General features: G+C 39.7%; 1 protein-coding gene across 16 annotated transcripts in view; it reads left to right on the forward strand.

The window, feature by feature from the left end:
- TENM3 (teneurin transmembrane protein 3) overlaps positions 1 to 19,250 on the forward strand; it is a 512,354-nt gene that overhangs the window by 321,231 nt on the left and 171,873 nt on the right. Inside the window, exon 1 of one of the 16 annotated variants that reach the window (XM_065634168.1) lies at positions 2,480 to 2,513. The exons of the other annotated variants lie outside the window; for them this stretch is intronic. The gene's annotated coding sequence lies outside the window, so the exon portion shown is untranslated. Of the gene's footprint in view, positions 1 to 2,479; positions 2,514 to 19,250 lie in introns of those variants that run through there. 16 annotated transcript variants of the gene reach the window in all.

The following is a 19,250-nucleotide window of genomic DNA, read 5'->3' on the forward strand; positions in this document are numbered from 1 at the left end:
GCGGGGGGGACACGACGGCGTTTCCCTGCTCGCAGCACCAGCGCTCTCCCAAACATGACAGGATCTGCAGCTGGAGCCTGAGACGGGCTCCTGAAGCCCGGTGGTGTTACGTACACTGACTCTCGGATCCGCTCGGTGAGGGGAGCTGAGCGATGTTGGCGAAGGATGGGAAGGAGGCAATGAGGGAGCCAGCTTATGTTTTTCTTAATGGATGTTTGTGAGCGGGAAGGAGATGGCATGGGCTGTCAGGGTGAGTTATGGAGCGCGTTTTGCGATCTCCCTCTGGTCGGGCGGCTCGTTATGTTAAACAGTGCAGCTTTAAAAGCACCGTAGCTCTCCTTTTATGTGCCTTGGCCTTCATTTGCTGAAATGCTTCAAGTTCACGGTGCTCAAGTCATTTTGGAAACGGGATGTAATTACAAAGGTTTCTTATGCTTACCAACAGCTTTTTTGAACCAGTGTAATTATCATTACTTGTGGATACTGTAAATTGAATATCCCCTCCCTAATTACATTAAACTCAAGGGTTGGCTGCTTAAACAGCCCAATAAGAAAAGTTTGTTCTTTACTATAAATAGCAAAATTGTTCTTTTAGTTCCGCTGACCTTTAAAGCATAGTGCTTTACGCAGTGTTGTCAGGTGTACATTATAAAGATAGCTTGTAATTAGATCTGTAATGAGGAGCTCTAGTTAGAATGGCTTTCTGAAAAACTTCATTTATTCAGCGTTTTCTGACCGCGTGGCAGAATTAAAGTTTCAGGGTGCGTCAGGACTTGGAAAGGGGCTGGCTGCCGTTTTGCACTCCCACCTGCTCTGCTCCTGTGATTTGTAGGTGCCCAGTGCTACTGCCAGGGCTCAAAGGCAGCTGCTGTACCTGCGGCGACTTAGCCCTGCCCTTTGCAAATAACACGGGGTCAAGGGAACGATTATTCTAACAGTCCAAGGGTTTCTGTGATTAATTAATGTTTCTTTTCTCACTTCAGGAGACAAATCATGACGTAATTTGTAGTGAACAGCAGAATAAAGAGAGGGGAGAGGCGATTGCCTGATTTTTGTGTGGTTTTCTCTGGTTAATGCGAGTAACTGTAGTCGTACCGTAATGTAAGTTGTCTTGTCTGATAGAAGGATGCAGAGCTGTAGTCAGTGAGTTGATGTGGCTGCCTTGGGTTTAGTCTGCTGCCTGTCACAGCTTCACCAATTCTCTGCATTGCTTTAAGAACACTGAAGGCATTTCTCTGAAGAGCTTCATTGACTTCCACTTGCAGTGACTGAAAATTTTAGTGCATTTGTACCAGCTAATACTAACTTTGCTTTCTTCATTCTACTTTAATTAAATCATGCTGTTTCTTTCCCGTAGAAGCTTTTTTGGTAGTCAGGACTTACTTTCCTGTAGCGCTTCCTGCTGAGTGTCCTTCATGATGTGTCATAAAAACATGCTTGGACAGGATGAATTAAAAAGTGTGCCTTCGAAAAAGAAAGAAACTTCAATTACAGTTCAGTGGTAGAGAATTACAGCTATAGGAAAGGAATAGAAAAAGAAATCCTTATTGCATAATGGAATACTATAACATTTGAACTGAAATAACTCCTGAGTGATTTTTAATGACATGTAAGGCTAGAACAAAAGCAAAAAATAATGCATGACTTTGTTTCTTTTAGAGCATGTGTTATTAGTCCATCCTCACTCTCCTGTAGCAACTCTTAGCTAACAGTTTAAACTAATGAAATACCCTGCATAGTTTTGTTTCCTGTTGAAAAATACTTAACGTTCATACTTGATACAGTTATGAGTTTAATTTTAAAGAATGATTATTTGTCACAATTCTGGTTTTTCTTCCAACATATATTAGAATACAGAAAGGTAGAAAATATGATAGGCAAAGGTACTGTATTGATTGTTTATAGATTGTGGTGGTAGTGTATTTCTCTTACACCCATGCATGTGCAAATTTGAAGTGAATAAACAGTATTTTGTGCATATAAGTTAGTAGAGAGTACACTATGCCTAGCTGCTATTGACGAATTCTGTGTCTGATATTTAACAATCCAAATGAAAACCAGAACAGTCTCATGGCTCATGCAATTAGACAAAGATACGAGTCGTATCAGTCCATTAGCAGACAGGCAAATCCTTTCTCTTAAAAGCAAGAAGTGGATGGTTTAGTATAGATGTGTAGAGATTAGCTAGAAATCTGAGGGCCTGGACTTAATTTAGTCATTCTGTGTTACAGAACCTCAGTCGGTAAAAACATTTATTGTGGTGTTCAAGCACCAAAAACTCTGATTCCAGCTGTACCTTGACAGGCTAGTTGATAGGAAAGAAAATGAGGAAAGGAGGGCAAGACTTGAAAGATTTTTAGATTAATTTGTTTCTACTTACCCTTTTGCAGGCACTTGTGATTACCCTTAAGGCTTAAAATCTTTATTCGCTTCAAAATGGCATGGCAAAGTGATTTTTAGCTGGCTGTGTACTGCTAGAGTGAAGCCGAATCTCCAAACTTGTCTTTTCCCAGGTAATTTGGATACTAGTAAAGCTTGTGCATTCAGCAATAGCTTTTGATACACAGTAATGCTTTTTAATAGAGCTCATTGATTGTATGTGTGTAATTTGTTAACCTCTTTCTTGAATGGTTTATCAGCAAGTATCTGGAAGGTGCTGTCTTCTTGAATTTTTGATATGGTCGCAGAGAACTCTAATGAATCTGAGACCCAGACAGTGTTAAAACTGCTGTCTTTGTCTCTCTAATTATAGGTCACTCTTCTGCATTAAGCTTCTTTCCGTCTTGCTCCTGCGTTTGTAAAAGTAAGCACAAAATATTCAGCAATGAAGCATGTCACCTAAACTTGCTGCTGGAAGCAGGGACAATGTATGAACTGGGTGGCATTACAAAGTGGCATAATTGTGTTCTGTGTTTTGCTTCATGTTCAGTTCCTTGCAATACCTAATATTTGGGCTGCTTTCTTTTGGCAGCTGAGCACTGAGCTGACATTTTGATGGCACAATTTATTGTAACCCCAAGGTCGTGCTCCTGAGCGGTAATGTTCAGCTCAGAGCCCATCACTGTACATGTGAAGTTAAGGTTATATTTTCCCGTGTGCATCACTCTACACTTATCCACACTGAATTTAATTTACCATTTCATTGTCTAGTCACTCAATTTACCATTTCATTGTCTAGTCCCTCAGTTTCATAAGGTCCTGTGATTCTTCACTGTTTGCCCTCATCCTTATTGCCCTGAATAAGTTTGTATCATCTGCAAACTTGGTTGCATTGCTGCTCAGCTACCTTTCCAGATCACTTACAGGTATGGCAAGAGGAGCGGGTCTCAGTGCAGGTCGCTGTGGTACTCCACTGGCAGGCTTCCTCTGCTACGCAGGCTTGACCATTTACCATTAATTTCTGGTTATGTCTTTTAATGGGTTATGTTGCCATGCAGGGACCTCTGTTTTGCCGTGGGGGCTTAGTTTCTTTAAAAGCCTTTGGTGAAGTACTCGTTTAAAGCCTTTTGAAAATCCATGTAGGCTGCGTTGACTGGATCGCTGCTTTCACGTGTTCTTTTTTTTTTTTTTTTTTGAGCTATTCAAAGCATTGGGTTAATTTTGAAAGACAAGACTTCACTTTACAAAAACTGAAATTTGACTCTTCCTAGACATGTGCCCCGTTAGTCTATTTGTTATTATAGCTTCTATTAACTTAACTAGCATGTAGACATCAGGCTTGCAGATTGTCGTTCCCTGGAGCTTTTCTGGAACCTGTATTAGAAGTTGGCAGCACATTAGGCACATTGGAGACCTCGAGTAGCAAGACACTGGAGAGAGGGATGACACATCATCATCAGGAGTTCAGCTATTCCACCTTAGCTTTTTCACTCTCAGGCAAATGCTGTCTGGTGCTGGCTGTTTTTTTTACTTCATACAGAAAAAAGACTTGGCTTTTTTTGTTATACACTCCTGTAACACCCAGCACTGCAGAGTTCCTTGTACCCATCAATGTAATAGTAGTCATAAATTAAAATCAGATGAGTTGTTAAAAACTGGCTTAAAAAAATTACTCTTGCTTCTACTATTATTTGCAAGTTTTAGTAATAGGCTATTCTGTTTTGTTTGATTTTTGTATAGCTTCATTTCCCTCACTGTTGTTTGAGAGAGTAATGCAAACAACTGAAGAAAGGGCAAGATTTCATTTACAGAGAATGAGACTTTAAAAATCCTGTAAATATATAGAGTGGTTATTTCAGTTATAGAAATCTGAGATGTTATTTGAAACCAAAGTACTCTAGAAAAAGTCAGATGGAAACAGTATTTTTCATTTGACAGTTTCCTTTTAATAAAAACACATATGGCCTCCATCAGTAATTATCAATCTTAAATTACATTAGTCAGATTTTAGCTCATAGATAATAAACGTGCACCGGTGCCATGCCTGGTTTCTGAGTGAAGTTTTTGTGATGTTTCAGTTTTGGGGAATATTCTTTTGGCATTCCTCACTACACAGCTCTTGTTCAAAGCTGAGCAAAGTTACGAGTTGTTTAAAAAAAAATGACCGAAGCAGAAGTTTGAGGTCTGTGATTTTTTTGGACAAAGCTGTGTCAATCTTTGTATTACATACTCATATTTTAGGGTTTCAGAACTGGTTTTTTTGGCACACTGGGCTTAAATTTTGAATCCATCAGGTTTTTGAGCTCTTTTAACTCCCTGAAGTGGGGTTCCCACTGAAGAAGGCAGAACAACATTGTGGGTGAAATGTTTGATAGCAGGTCATTTTACTGCTTGAAAGCAAAAAGCAGTAAGGCTCCTCAGGTGTCTGCAGAAGTGTAGCTGCTATTTTACTGCAAAGCTCAGCTGAAGAAAGCTCCTTCCCACTCAGGGTGGATGCAGAGCAAAAGATTGTAAATTCTTTTGTTTTTATCTTAAGGAAATGGCTGTGGTCCTATATAAGGTCCCACGTGATATAAAAACTGGCAGCTCTGATCCTCCAAATTTGCTTTGTGTTTCATATCCTGTCAGCCCTCAGTGGGAGAAATGACTGATTCTTTTTTCCTTCTGCCATGGCGTTCAGGGGCATGAGGTATGATGATTCATCACAGACATGCCACTCAGTCTGATTGTGCTCATGTTGGAGGCATGAGAAAAGAAATACTGTTGTAACTGGGATCACAACATTTTTCCAGTTATGCTTAAGGACTTTGCCAGTTATAGGAAGAAACAATTTCTGTATCACTAAGTTTTCAGTTTGTCAAGGTGAAGGTAGGAAAGATGGAGAGAGATAAAAAGAGGGCAAAAATGACCAGGTAATGAGATAAAATGAATTACAAGTGATACATGGAGCTAACATGATGTGCATTTAACTTAAACTGTTTGGCAGGCAAAGATTAAATGGAAATTTACCTATGGTACTGAACACTGCTTATATGGAGGTTTTGATAGTGATTTAATTCTGTTCTTTCATTTTTTTTAAATTACTATGGACAGACCAGGAAACTGAAGTACCCTCAATTCTTCACCAACACAAGGAAGTACAACGTAAAAGAATTGTGAAGTTCTATTCAACCCCGCTTTTTAAATGATAAATACATGCACTTTATATAATTGCAAGATTATCCACATCCCTCCCCACTGTATTCGTAGTTTATAGATAAATCTTCTGGGTTTTGCCTTCAAAAGGCCAACTTTGGCAAAGTATCTTGGGAGCATCAGAAACAGGACAAGTAACAAGCTGTATATCAGCACTCCAGTTTGGATATCAGGGCTCCAGTTTGCTTGGATGTTGGCAAGATCCAGCTGTCAGATTTGTTATTAAGGAAAAAGAATCCCTCACAGGTCCGAATGGCAAAAAACTTTGAGACCTCTTGTCTTAAGTTGTGCTTCCAAAGAGGATTACCCACTAAGGTTATACCTGGACACTACACCCATGTTAAATCCAGTTCATTACAGGGACCTTGGGCACTGGTCTCCTGAGGACTGGATTGCTAACATCTACATAATGGTAATCTGAAAACTGTAGGAGAGAAACTCTATAACAAGAGGATTTTGAATGTTTGGGGGTTTAGGTGAGGATGATAAGAGGCATTATGTAGAAGATGGTTTGGTCTTTTGGAGCTTTCTGAAGATATGCAAGGGAAGAGGGCTGAGCTGTGGTCTTGTGCATACCAGCAGGTTGTGACAACTGAGTTAGATGTCCATATTGCCTTCTTAGTACATAGCATCTCCAATATAAGACTGTGAACATCCACATGTGTACTTTTTCACACGTGCTTGGAGTGTCTCTTAGACAACTATGTTGAACTTCAGATTTGGTATTAGGCGTGGTATTTTTCTGAACACAAACTCGCCGTTTGTGCTTCCTTTTACAGTATATAATAGAGTGTATTTCAATTCTGTGATAGCAATGATTATAGCGATGATAATGGAGCATTGTGGATGGAAGTGCTGTTGGCGTTCCTGTAGGGAATAAGAGACCTCAAGATAAACAATGAAGCCTGCTCTCTTTCCAGCCCTCCTTTGGAGAGAACAGCTAACAAAATGCATAGATAAACTGCGAGTACCCATAAAATCATTTCAGTGGGTGACTTTAAATCCAGATATTTTGTGTAGGGAATTTGTTATGAGTGTACTCTCTGCTCCTTTCTGTGGTTCAGGGATGCACAGCCCCTCGCCTGTGTGCTAGATTTGCAGCCCAGTGGTTAATTCAGCCAGTTGTCTGCTGCCTTTCAAGGCTGGGCTGAAATCTTTTGGTGTTTGGCCTTCTTTACTTGAGCTCCCACTAGTTTGACACCCAGCAGGCCAGCCTAGCTTGCAGCCAGCACGCTTGCTGCTCCAGAAGGGGCTTTGGCAAGGAGGGTACCCAAGGCCAAGCTGTGCGAATTATTCTTCAGTGACAGTCTGCTCACAGCCACCCCCTTTCCTGGCAGCAAGGGAGCAGGCAGGGACTCAGTTGGGCACAAACCCAGGGGGTAACACGCGTGCAGAATAGTCATTGTGTGCAAGTTCAGTGTATCCAGCTTTTCTGGAAAGCGTTACACCTTCCACTCCAGCTGTGCACTTGCACTCCAGCTGATTTTTCCAGCCTCAGCCCCATTTGGCCAGTTCTTCCCAGCCCGTAGACAGCGCTGCTTCTGCCATGGCATGGAGCTGAACCCCACTGCGGTAGCTGATACAGCTTGATGGGTTTGCTGCCGAATTTACTATCTTTTCACTGGTGACACTGAGAATAATCTCCAGACTTCACTGATGTAGGCACTGCCTCCTTAAAACACAGACTGGGAGAACAACTAGCAGATACCTCCTTTTTGCATGTTTATTTTAGGTCTTAATAGACTTAAGTATTTCAGGGCTCTGTAGTAAAATAAATGCCTGAGGGAGCTTAAAATGTTCACACATAACTAGGGCTGGCAGGAGTACAAGAATTCAGTGTCATGAAAAATTTAGCAGGCTTGGCATTCATCTTGATGACGAACTAAACGCAGTTCTTCAGAGATTTTAATGAAAAAAAAAAAGGGAGAACAAGTTGCTCTGCTATTAGCTGAGGACTCATTAGCTGGGGCACTCACCTGGAAGGTGGGTGACGCAGACTTAACCCTCTGGCCTGAATCAAGCAAAATAGTCAAGTGTCTTTTCTCTGGCTGGCTACTGTCTCTGCCCTTTTGTCTCTCTTATGTTGACCAAAAGCTGGGATAACCATCTGAGATGCTTCTCCAGTGGCAGGTGGGAATAAAGGTAATTCTGAGTCTTGTGTTGAAGAGTCTGCAGTGCCTTCGATGAATGGCTGGATGATACTCCTTAAACAAGTGCCCAACCGTACCCACTTAGCCCATTCTTTAAAAAAATGTCTGAGATTGCCTTCATCAAAAGAAACAGTAACATTGCCCATATTACCTGTGTATTTATGTTATTCCATCTACATGTCACAAAATGCTGTAAATAATTTAAAAGTATACTTTAGTATGCCAGTGGTTTACATTAAATGACGTGATTATTCAACTAGTGCTACATTCAGAACTCTCATGTGTTCTTGTCTTGGTAATTTTCAGTGGAAATTCCCTTTCTTTTCTACAATAAATGAATTAATTTGCAATAGAAGAAGCGTCTGAAACTTTTTAATTTTAGTGTGAGGGAAAATAAAAAGGGCATCTGTTAATGAGAAGGGAAATAAAAGGGCAAGGAGAGGTAAGATGGAAGAAGGTAGAGGGGTAGAGGTTTCCTTGGCTTTAAAAGGGAAGATTGAGACATCAGGAAGCCTTGTCTCTAGGAGGTCACAGATGCTGTGATGCAGATGGCACTGCCTTGACTTTATATACATTGTGCAGTTCTCAGAGGTACATTGCCTGCCAGCTTTGCAGTGTTCAATTCATAACCTTTACAGGGGATAGGAGAGATGCAAGATAAAAATAGAGTATTTTGCAAAGCAAAAAGGAAAGGGAACAACGTGGGTTTCTGCCCCCAAACTGGGATCCTGGTAGGAGATGCCTGAAGCAAGAAGATAATTTGGTGCGCTCTATCCAGCAACTTTACATTGAACTGGCATGGGAGCCCCCACTTCAACGCCTGGTTTATAGAAAACTAGAGGGTTTTTTTAATGGATAAAATCAATGAAGACTAATCTGAGCTGGGGGTGGGAGGGGAAGAGCTGGATGCATTTTAATCCAATAGATTCCATGAAAACAGACTGTAACCATAAAAATGTCAAATAAAGCAGTTGTGTTGTATATTATTGTTTATAATGAATTGTTTTCTGCTTTTTCTGCTAATCAGGCATTTTCATAAACGTATTTTGCTTCCAAATGGATATGTTGTTGTTCCCATGGAGCAGCTGTGGTAACATATTGTACTTGCATGTTGGATTTTTTCTTTCAAGTGGAATGATGTATGAGTCATTTATGCCTAAAACACAGTAAAACTTATTATACCATCATTCATACCACATCTTCCGAAATAAACAGATCCAAAAAGATGCAGTGAAAGTTGGATTCCTGAGAGTTTGCATGGGTTGATGAGTGTTATGGGCTGATGAATCATTTTTATTCAAAAGAAATTTGTGTATGGTTCTTAATATCGCTGCGTGCTCACCTCAGCACACATAATCTTTGTAACAGTGTGACGGAGGGGTTTGTATTAAACTGCATTGGTTAACATCCCTCTCTATTTGACAGGATCTGACTTTGAAGTATCCTGTGATTTGTTTTCTACTTGTGGATGTAAAAATTCTGACCAGGAATTGACTTTGCAGCCTGTAACTGCTTCAGAAAACACATAATGAATGATAACTGCTTCAGAAAACATGTAATGAATGATTATTTGGACTACTAGGATACCTCAAAGATAAATAACAAATGCAAACAAAGAAAAGAAAGCATTTCAGATAACTGAGCAAGGGAGCCAAGACTATTCCTTTGTCTTTATCTCTTCGTGTAGATACCATGGCATTTTGAGTGTAGGAGGCTAAATCACGTACCATGCAGTAACAGCAACTGCATCAAAAAAGCTGCATGTGTGTTAGGCATAAACATGCAAAAGTACAAAAGGAATGAAATATGGGTAAACCCAGTTTCAATTCTGTATTTCTCTTTTTCTCCGCACTTATAAATTGCATTTTATATTGTCTGATCCTTTCAGAATTAATATGTTTAGCTAGTAAGCATTCTTTCATAATCATTTCCTTACATAGTGCCGCATTATCAAGAATCGTATAAAATCAGTTACTTTGTGCTGATATGAATGTGGACAAAGTCAAGCCATTACTTGGCTTTTTCAGGGGCTGCTCTCATAATAGTTGCATTACTCCTTTTTATAAAAGGAGCATTGTGTGAATACAAATGTAATCTTGGCCAAGAACCTGTTAGAAAGTGCCTTTTTCAGAGTCGGGGGGAAAGGCAGTCGAATAAGAAATTTGTTCATGTCTTTTCTTATCAGTAAGTGCTGTGGTAGATGTTTTGGCAGTAGAGATTTATGAAGGTTGATGTGAGGGAGTGGATAATCTTGGAAAGCATGTGCAATAAAGTATAGGGGGAATTTTAGTTTTACAGGGCAGGGCTTGCAGACCGATGTCTTTAAATGCTTTCTGTGTAGTAATTGGCTTTTATCGGGCAAGTTTTACAGGTACCGAGAGGTGCACCTTGGAAGTGTAATACTTCAACATTAATAATTTTTCAGGAACTCGGAGATTTATACAGCTTCTGCTGACGATCCTACTGTTTAGATGAAGAGCAGTTGTTTCAGAGTTTGCAAAGCACTCAGACGAGAATTTCCTTTCATCTCTTTTCAAAGAGATGGATAACCTCTGTCTGTCAGCAGATTTGGATGGCCCAGTTGGCATTTCCCTTGTCCTTGGACAAAAGCCCAAGGATTATGGAAGCAGCTTGGTAAAGAGTGTTTGTTACCCTTGGCTCCGGTCAGGCGTAAACAAGTATTTTCTTTGTTTTGGAATTTTCCTTATATGTATTTTGGCCCAATCTTTTGGGCCGTTTTTGTTTTCATTGAGATAAAACCTCTTAGAAGTAACCGGTGTGGTTTACTTTACTTTGGTTTTTAGTATTCTGAAGCAGTCAAATTGGCAAAGAAATAAAGATTATGTTATTACTGCTGAATTTTATAGCTAACATTTCATGAAACTTTATTAGAACCCACCTTTGTTCATTAGCTCATAACTTCATGAAAAACACTTTCAGACTTAAGCTTTCTATGTTTAGTCTGAGGCCAAAGGGATTTTTTTACCTCCATTCAGCATTTTCTGACCTACCTAAGCTAGTGTGAAGGGTTTGTATATTTTTTTTTTTAAGAAATGTTAAGTCTCTGTTCTTATGAACTTGAATGGATAGCTAACCATATTTGAAATTTATAGTTTTAAATTGTACATATACCTGAAGCACAATGCAGTCCTGCCAAGTATAAACACAGATAAAATGTTACAAAATTAAAAGCTATCAAATAGGGGCTTTATGTAACTAGTCAAAATATATTCTATTTTAGATCACAATAGTTTCTTATGGTGGAAGAGTGTGACTAAAAACATGCAACTTTGTAGTGCTTTACAAATACTATATAAATGTTCTCACCAGCTAAAATGTTGTTTGTGTATTCAGGCAAGAATAAGGGACTTTATGGGGGTTTTTTGTTTAATGCTGTTTTTCCAGAGACTCCTAAATAAAGAGTCCAGCTTTCTCTGAGTTCTCCGTACTGAACAGTTTCTATTGTTCACAGTTTTCTAAATCATCCCTCAACGAGATTAGGCTTTGTCAAAAATCTGGCCCTAAAATGCCACCTCTGGCCCGTTTCAGCACAGCTGCCTTAGCAGCTTTGCTAGCAAGCTGACTTTGGTGATCATGCGGTGGGTTTTCATTTAAGCTTTCCAGCTTCCTGCCTGTGGTGGTCTATTTGTTTCTAAGGTAGAAACATTTTCTCCACATGGGCAAAGCTGATAAGTTCTGTTCCAGCAGAGAAATAAATTACATACTAGATGTAATGAGACATCAATGTCCAGTATATGTCCTGTTGCTTGCGAGAGTGCTACTGCGTGAGACAACAGTTGATAATTTTCTGGTAATTCTCTAATTCCTCTCCTCCCCAAAATTCCTTTGTTAAAGAGTTACATGTAATACAGCAGAAAAAAAAGCTGCAAAAAGGAACAAAGCTTGAAAGTGCAGCAGGAAGGGAAGGGCTTTTGAAAGTGGAGTGACAAAGAATATCAAAAATACCTACTCAGTTGTGTTACCTTCAGGCATATGAACCCTATGAAGTTCAAGACTTCTTCACTGGTTAGACAAGTTTGATGTTTCATTTGCAAGACTGCTTTCTCCCATCTCGTTGCTAAACTTACGCTTTTGTAAGCATCACGTGGTTCTTCAGTTTTATGGGAAATTTTATTGGCTTACTTTATTGAGAAAACACAGGGTGTGGTGGCACAATGTTTTATTTGAATATGGAAGGCTCTGGTGACAGCGCTGCTGGTTGTGACGGCTGCCCGACAGCGTGCTGGTCCTGGCAGAGCCGAGCTGGGAGGCACACGGAGCTCACGCCGGGACATGTGCCAGTCCCATCAGGAGCCTAGTGAAGATGGCAACAGTCAGCGCATCCTTCCTCGTTCTCTTCCTCCTCCTTCGTTATGCCACAGCCCTGATCTTTTGAAATAGGTAATGGCCCAAAACATGTGGCTAACAGGTATAAATAACTAATTTGAATGTTAAGAAATAAGGTGTTTTTATAGGTGAGTTTTATGGAACGCTTTTTCAGCAGTTTATCTTTGTTAGCTTCTATCAAAATCTCTTAAACTGCAGTGCTCTCTTCTAAGAAAACAAATCATATTCTGTGGTCTGCAAGCACAGACAATCTGCTGTCATTAAGAGCTGCTCTGGATGCTCTGCTTCAAAGGTATGATTCCCTTTATAACTGACTGCAAGGCAGCAGCCACACTGTTAGGCAAAACTGGCATCCCTACCATTGCTTTGAGTGCTTTTCTCATGTAGGGCCTGGTAGAATTAAGAAAAACAAATTTAGTTAATTAGTATTTATTTTGATTCCTCTTTAGACAACTTCTTACCAGGGTGGGAGGAACGAGGGTGGAAAATAACCTGATTCTGAAAACTGAATGATTTGTGAGTCATTCTCAGAATATTTATTTTCACTTTAATAAGCTTCTCCCCTACTCCCTTCCAGAAAAAATCTCGAGTCCTTTTGTGGTCTTCCAGATACATTTCCTGTCCTATTCCAAAAAGACTTTTTCCACCCCCCCTAATTTGGCCCAAAGCAACACTGAAAATACAAGTACGTAGGCTATCACAGAGTCATGCTGGAAGAATGATAAACCAGATGTGACACGGCTCAATCCGTTTCACCTCTAATAATAAGAAGTCATGGATAGGAAGAATAAAGAAGCATTTCCTCAAAGGTTACCTTTTTAGGTGATTACTCTTTATGAATTGCCATCTGAAAGAATATCAGCATCTCAGCATCCAGAAAAATTAGTCTTTTACAAAGGTCAGAACCGAGAATGGAAACTTAGTAAACTCTTCACCCTCATCACTGAGTGAATATAGGGCACACACAGACTGAGAGTGGCTATCCTGTCTACACCAATTATAGTATATGCCAGCAGCTTCGTTTTTTATGCTCAGTTCCATTTCTGGAAATGCAAGAAAAAACATTGGTGGGGTTTTTTTCCTGTTTTTTGCTTGTGTCTGTGGTTTGTAGTTTGTAGGTTTTTTAACATGAAAAACTTGGCAGGTTTTTGAGAAGGGCTGAGTTCTGCTTGGAGCACTGGGTGATGCTGACTTAGTTGTTTGGTTTGCATGTGAATTGGTGGATAGGGAGCAGAGAGAACAACTGGCTGCACATCCTGTCCCCTCAAGAGACCTCTCCTACCCTCTCCACCCCGTGTAGCGGTCAGTGAAGCAGTAAGCGCCGGCAGATGAGCGCAGCAGCACGGGGCTGTGACTGAGGCAGACACCATTAACCGCAAACCAGGTGCCTCTTGCATCGCATCGGAATGCAGCTGTGTACACGTGCCCATCTGTAGAGACCATGCCCCTCTGTAATTTGGCCGGATTTGAGCAGGCACCAGCTCGGTGGCTATGGTAGGAAGGGGCCAAGTCTGTGGCCAAGCCATGCTGGGTCCAGATGGGGACCCCAGGAGCTCCCCTGCCTGCACAGCCTGAGCGCTGTGTGCCCCTGGAGACCTCCCGGCCGTGATGCTCCGTCTGCCGTGTGCTTGCTGTGGGGGCTTGTGAATTGGTTGCAAGTCGTAGTGGCTCAGCCAAAACCGGGAGCGTGTGACTTGTACAGCTGAGCCGGTGGCTGAGCTGGTGTCACCTTGTCCTGGCTGTGCTGGGTGAGGCTGTCATCACAAGGCAGAGGAGCTTGAATCCCAGCAGATGCTCTAGATGGAGAAGTGACATTTTCGTGTGAGAACTTTTACGTCTCAAGTGGAGATACGAGTTAATCGAAACATTTTGCAATCTGGTGTTGATTTCATCAGCTTACTTCTGTGCAAAAAACCCCACCCCTAAAAAAGAAAAAAAGAATTAGGTATCATTTTCTAAAAATACAGAGACCTATCACTTAAAATTATTTGCTGAGTGGAATGAGGATTTTCACTCTTCTGGAAATAGCTCTCTGTTCCCCTTCCAATATTTTACATGCCCACTTTTAATTAATATTGGGAGAAATAAAGTGCAAAGTCTAGTTGAGTTTAGCAGAATAGCTCCTAGAAATGAAATCTGGATGCTAGAGATGCTTGAGCTCCTGAACTGTTTGCCTGAGTGGGCCTTTGCTCTGCACCTGGCTCTTATAAGGTAATTCCTTTTGAAAATAATAATAATAAATTTTAAACGGTAGTGAGAGCGATGCACTTTGGTTATGATAATCTGTCAGTTAAGGCTCAGTTCTGCAATTCCTTAACAGACTAAAGCTCCCATTTAAAGCAAAGATAAGCACTACCTGAACTCAAGAGTGAAGAAGGAGCTGTTGTGATCATGCAGTCTGACCCCTGTAAGAACAGGGCACTCCTTTTCATTTAGCAATCTGCTGAGCAGCAGCTGTTAAATTTCCAAAACCACCAAAATGCCTCAAAACACGAAGTGTTTGCTTCAGAAATGAGTGTCAGTTCTAATGCATAACCATTTTTCTTAAGAAATCTTCCTCTTTTTTCAGAGGACAATTACAAGCTTTATATTACAGACTGTGATTATTATGCTGCACTTCCAAAAAAAAAGGAAAAAAACCAAAACAAAACAAAAACCACCAAATTACAATATTTCAGGCCAGCATTTCTCTTGCTTTCTAGTGGATTACTTTTGTTTTCAAATCTATGTGCTTTGATTATAGCCTTGTAAATTTTCAGCTTTCGCAGTCTACGGAACATTTGCAACTTTGTGAGTTAAAATACATGTCAAGATAATGCATCTGTTTTGTTTAGAAGTAATAAGTTTTCAGGGAAATTTGGGAAAGGTAGACGTCAGTTCTATTTAAGATCTGCATCTGAGATGCAGTCACGGTTCATTGACACTCACTTGGAAGATACACTTCCTAATTCAGGGGTTAAAGGGTCATTATCCATTATACGTACAAACAAAGCAAAACAAAAACAATTACATGGAAAACCCACAGTAGATCAGAGGCGTCAGTTTTATGCATTTGAAAACATTTCTTTTTAAAAGAATTCTTGGCATATAGTTCTTCTCACTGGAGTATTTTTCACTGCAGATGGATTCATACAGTCTTATTTATATATGTGTATATGTGCACGTGTATGTATTTGAAAGACTGTGCATGTATTTCCTTGGGGAGATCGTCACAGTAGCTACAGTGGTCAATCCTGGTATAAATAGATAAAAAGAACTGTGTTGGTTATAAATAATCGTTCTTTGTGTGCAATGCCACAACACTTTTCAGTAGTTCTATTTGCATGTAGAGTTTTAATTAAGAGATAACTGTCACTGCAGGTTGGCTGCAAAAGGCTGCAGTATCCAGCAGAGAGATAAATGCCAGTGCCAAGTCATACAGGTTGGAGAGCGTACAGGGAGTCCATAATAAAAAATGAGTTTACAATTAAAACTTACTTTTAACTAACTTACTGTATTGTATGCTGAGATGAAGACGTCCAAAATCTGGTCGCTTGGGGTTGTACCCAACAGGTGCGGGGTTTGGGTTTTTTTAGGGGGCTTTTTTAGGTCAATCTACACGTGATTGATTGGAAGTTGAAGCTTTGCAATGTGACCAAGAAACTTGTTGGGAGTGTATATGTGCCCTATTTAACAAGAGTGTGTTACAGCTTTCAGCACACTGGGAAGTCCTAGAACAGATTGCAAAGATTCATCTCAGTTTGATTCAGAAGGGCTGTAAGTGTCCTTCTGCCTGTTTGAAGTGTTTTGGTTTCTAATTAATTTAGCCAGAAGACACGTTATTTCTGACCTTCACAAACCACTGCCTGTCTGATCCCACTTTTAAAAGACCCTATTAACGGTTTTATTTAAAAAAAAATTAAAAAGGGCAACGTATCTTTTCTTGTTGTGAGGAGCAAAGTACAAAATCTATATATATAGCTACTGTTACTGAGCCATTATATGTATAACATATTTTTCCACAGTATGTGGTATGGTTAGGGGTTTATATGACATAATAGTGCCATTTAATATAACATGAAATCTTCATTTCCATGAAGTCACCAGCAAAAATCCCTGTAATTGAAGTAAAGAAAGGAGATATCTACCTTGCAATTTGTAATTTAATAGCATTTTCTCACTGACATTGAAGTAGGTAAGTACTCTTTACCACTAACTTCAGAATAAGACTCTCCCCCTCTGTCTTTGAGATGCAGATAGAGGAATTTTTTTCTTTAGTCTCAGTGACAAGAGCTGCCAAGACTGTGAAAGGAAAAATGCACCATTCTGCCATAGCTAAACAGCCTAAACAGAGCTGTCTACTCTTGTATTGCCTTAAGCAGCCATCAGAAGTTGTATTTAAGACTTAGATATAGGATTTATGCTCCTGATTGAGATTAAGATAATGGCCCTTCAAATTTTCATTGTGAAATTACTTTTTCAAAGTATGTAACTCACGATACATCTTATGCAAAGTGAAGTGATAATTCCAGGTTTTGAGAACTCATCTAGATATATGAACAAAAGGTCAGTGTTAAAGAAATCCACGAAGCAACGAAGTCTTCCCTGAACTAAAACTTGGTACTGAGAATGTGTAGATTTATAACTATGAAAGTAAATAAGTTTTTTTCCTTTCTTGTTGGTATCATGTTGTCAGCAATATGTCTCTGTTTCAAGAGTTTGAAGCGGCTGGGAAGTTTTCGTAAGTGCATGTATTTTTGGGCTCTGCAGAGACTTTCTGGGTCATCTGTTCCAGCCTGCCCACCCTGCAACAGCAGGAGATTGTTACTACTGTTTCTCTTCCATCCTACTTTTCTCCTAAATGCCATATCCCAAAAGTGTGCCATACAGTTTTCTCTGAAATTCGTCTAGTGGAGATGCAGTGTGTAATTCATCTACGCGCCTGTTAGCATTGGAGCAAAGCGCTTCTTTAGCATGTGAGGACAGATAAAAGATGAAAGCTGAGCAGTTGTTGGATTCGTTCTTTATAATACCATATAAGTAAGCTTACCTGCGGCTAATGGGGTTTTTTTAAGGGCAAGGGCATGGGTGACCTGTCCAGCACTGGGTTGTGGTGGAGTGGACGTGTCCCTGGGGCTGACAGCACAGCTCTGCCCCGGCCCTTCCCTGCTCTGTGCCCATGGTGTTAGGCAGCAGCAATTGCCAGAGGCTCAGCCTTAGGCTTCCTTAAGCCTCAATATACTTCATATAGAGAGTCCCATGCATCCCTGTGCCTCCCGTTACTATCAGTCTATTGATGGCAGTCTGCCCTATGGTTTATTTGCTATCTTTTTTATGGTTTGCACTTATCATACTTCTCCCTTTTAGCTTTTCCATATGTGACATCAACTCTGCTTCCAACTTTTAGTTTATACGGTCTTTTGTATCAGCGCTGATCTTTGCACAGAACAATATTTTTTTTTAACATAATTACCTTGTACATCTGTATTTAATATATCCATTATTAGCTCAGGTGCATTTCTTTGTTAATGTTCTTCTTACAACCAATTTTCTTTGGGTTTTACTTTCTTTGGGGACTTGTATTACTTCCTTAGCAAATTTATTCGCATCTTCACATAATGCTATACTGAGTCTGTTCCTGCTGGAGTTTACCTATATTTGCCACAGATCCTTTTTGCATTTTTCTGTGAGACAATTTTTTTGGAAATACACAAATATAATTGTAAGTCATGTATTTTCCATTACGAAAATGCCAACAAATTAAAGTGTGTTTATCTTCATAACTAACCTAAAATATGAGATTTAAGTACTCTTAAGCCCAGTATACTTTCTCATGAAAAATAGTTTACTATCTTATATCAAAGTCACATGGTAAAAACAAAAACAGTTGCTTTTTTAAAGTATAGACAAGAAAGTCGAAGCAGAAAAACAGAAATTTTCACTAGGTGTGTACCGAAAGAAACAGAACAGGGGGAAAAAAACAATATTTGTATTTTTGTGGTTTTCCTTAGAATGAAATATTCTTTGCATCATCGTGTGCCTCCAAGCTATATAGATAAAGTGTTATAATCAATATAATTGATTTTCGTCATACTTAATGATTTTTGTGATTTATAAATGTGTTAAGGCTTTAATAAGAGCTATTACCAAATATTTTTAAATGCCTTTCATTTCATGTAAAAAAAGAAAATTGAAAGGAATATTCACAAAATTTATGATCCCTCTTTCTACTGTGTTAAGTATTTTTTTTCTTAACATGTAGCTTATACTATAAAAGGCAGTATGGATAGCTATCTGTCTTTTCACTTGGAATCAAAGAGGAGCTCCCTGCAGAAGTCTGCCAGTGCTGGATGAAGTTCTACAGAAATACGTGTCCCAGCTGGCTGGCCTAGGGTTCTTCTGAAGACTTGGCTCATATTATCACCAGCTCCCTTTTCTCTGCAGACCATATAACTTTGTGACAAGAAAGACTTCTGCCAGCCAGAATTACGTTTATTTATAAAAATCAAATCATCAAAGTTGCATGATTTCCTAGTGGTGTTACAGCCCTAATCACCTGATTTTTGCAGTAGCAGAGATCTGTCCCCACAGAGTGTTGTAGCGGGAGCTTTGCTAATAGTCCCACGTTCCACCCCGCACCTGACACAGAGTTTCCTGAACTGAGAAGCTCCCTGATCCAGAGCAGCCAATTGATGCTCTGTCCGGGTGGCTGCTCATCAGTGCAGTGCAGTGTCAACTGGGCACAAATCGCTGAGACAATTAATAATAATAAATAAATGAGAGAATTTACAAAATAATTAAGGGACCTTGGACATGACACGTTTTCAGACAACAGGGTATTTTGCATTATTACAGTTTGTGTAATCAAGGCTCTGTTGTGTATGAATGTTAGTGTAAGTTGAGGAGGAGAGAGGAAGCATATTGAGAACAGTGTTGCGCATATGCTCCAGAGGTATTACTGAGATGCTGATTTGCTCCAGACAGTGTACATCTGGAACATATTACTACAGCTCTCCTCTCCAGTCAGAGAAGTCCAAAGCAAGTAAAGGAGATTTGTTCCAAGCTAAAAAAAAGAAAAAAAGAAATCATAGAGCCGATTTGTAGAACAACCACTGTGAACTATTATTGTAATTATTTTAAAAATTAAATATAATGGCTGTCTAAATTGGTCTGGGTACATCATAAATGGTGCATTAAATA

The sequence above is a fragment of the Caloenas nicobarica genome, chromosome 4 (assembly GCF_036013445.1).
Source record: "Caloenas nicobarica isolate bCalNic1 chromosome 4, bCalNic1.hap1, whole genome shotgun sequence".
NCBI lineage: Eukaryota > Metazoa > Chordata > Aves > Columbiformes > Columbidae > Caloenas > Caloenas nicobarica.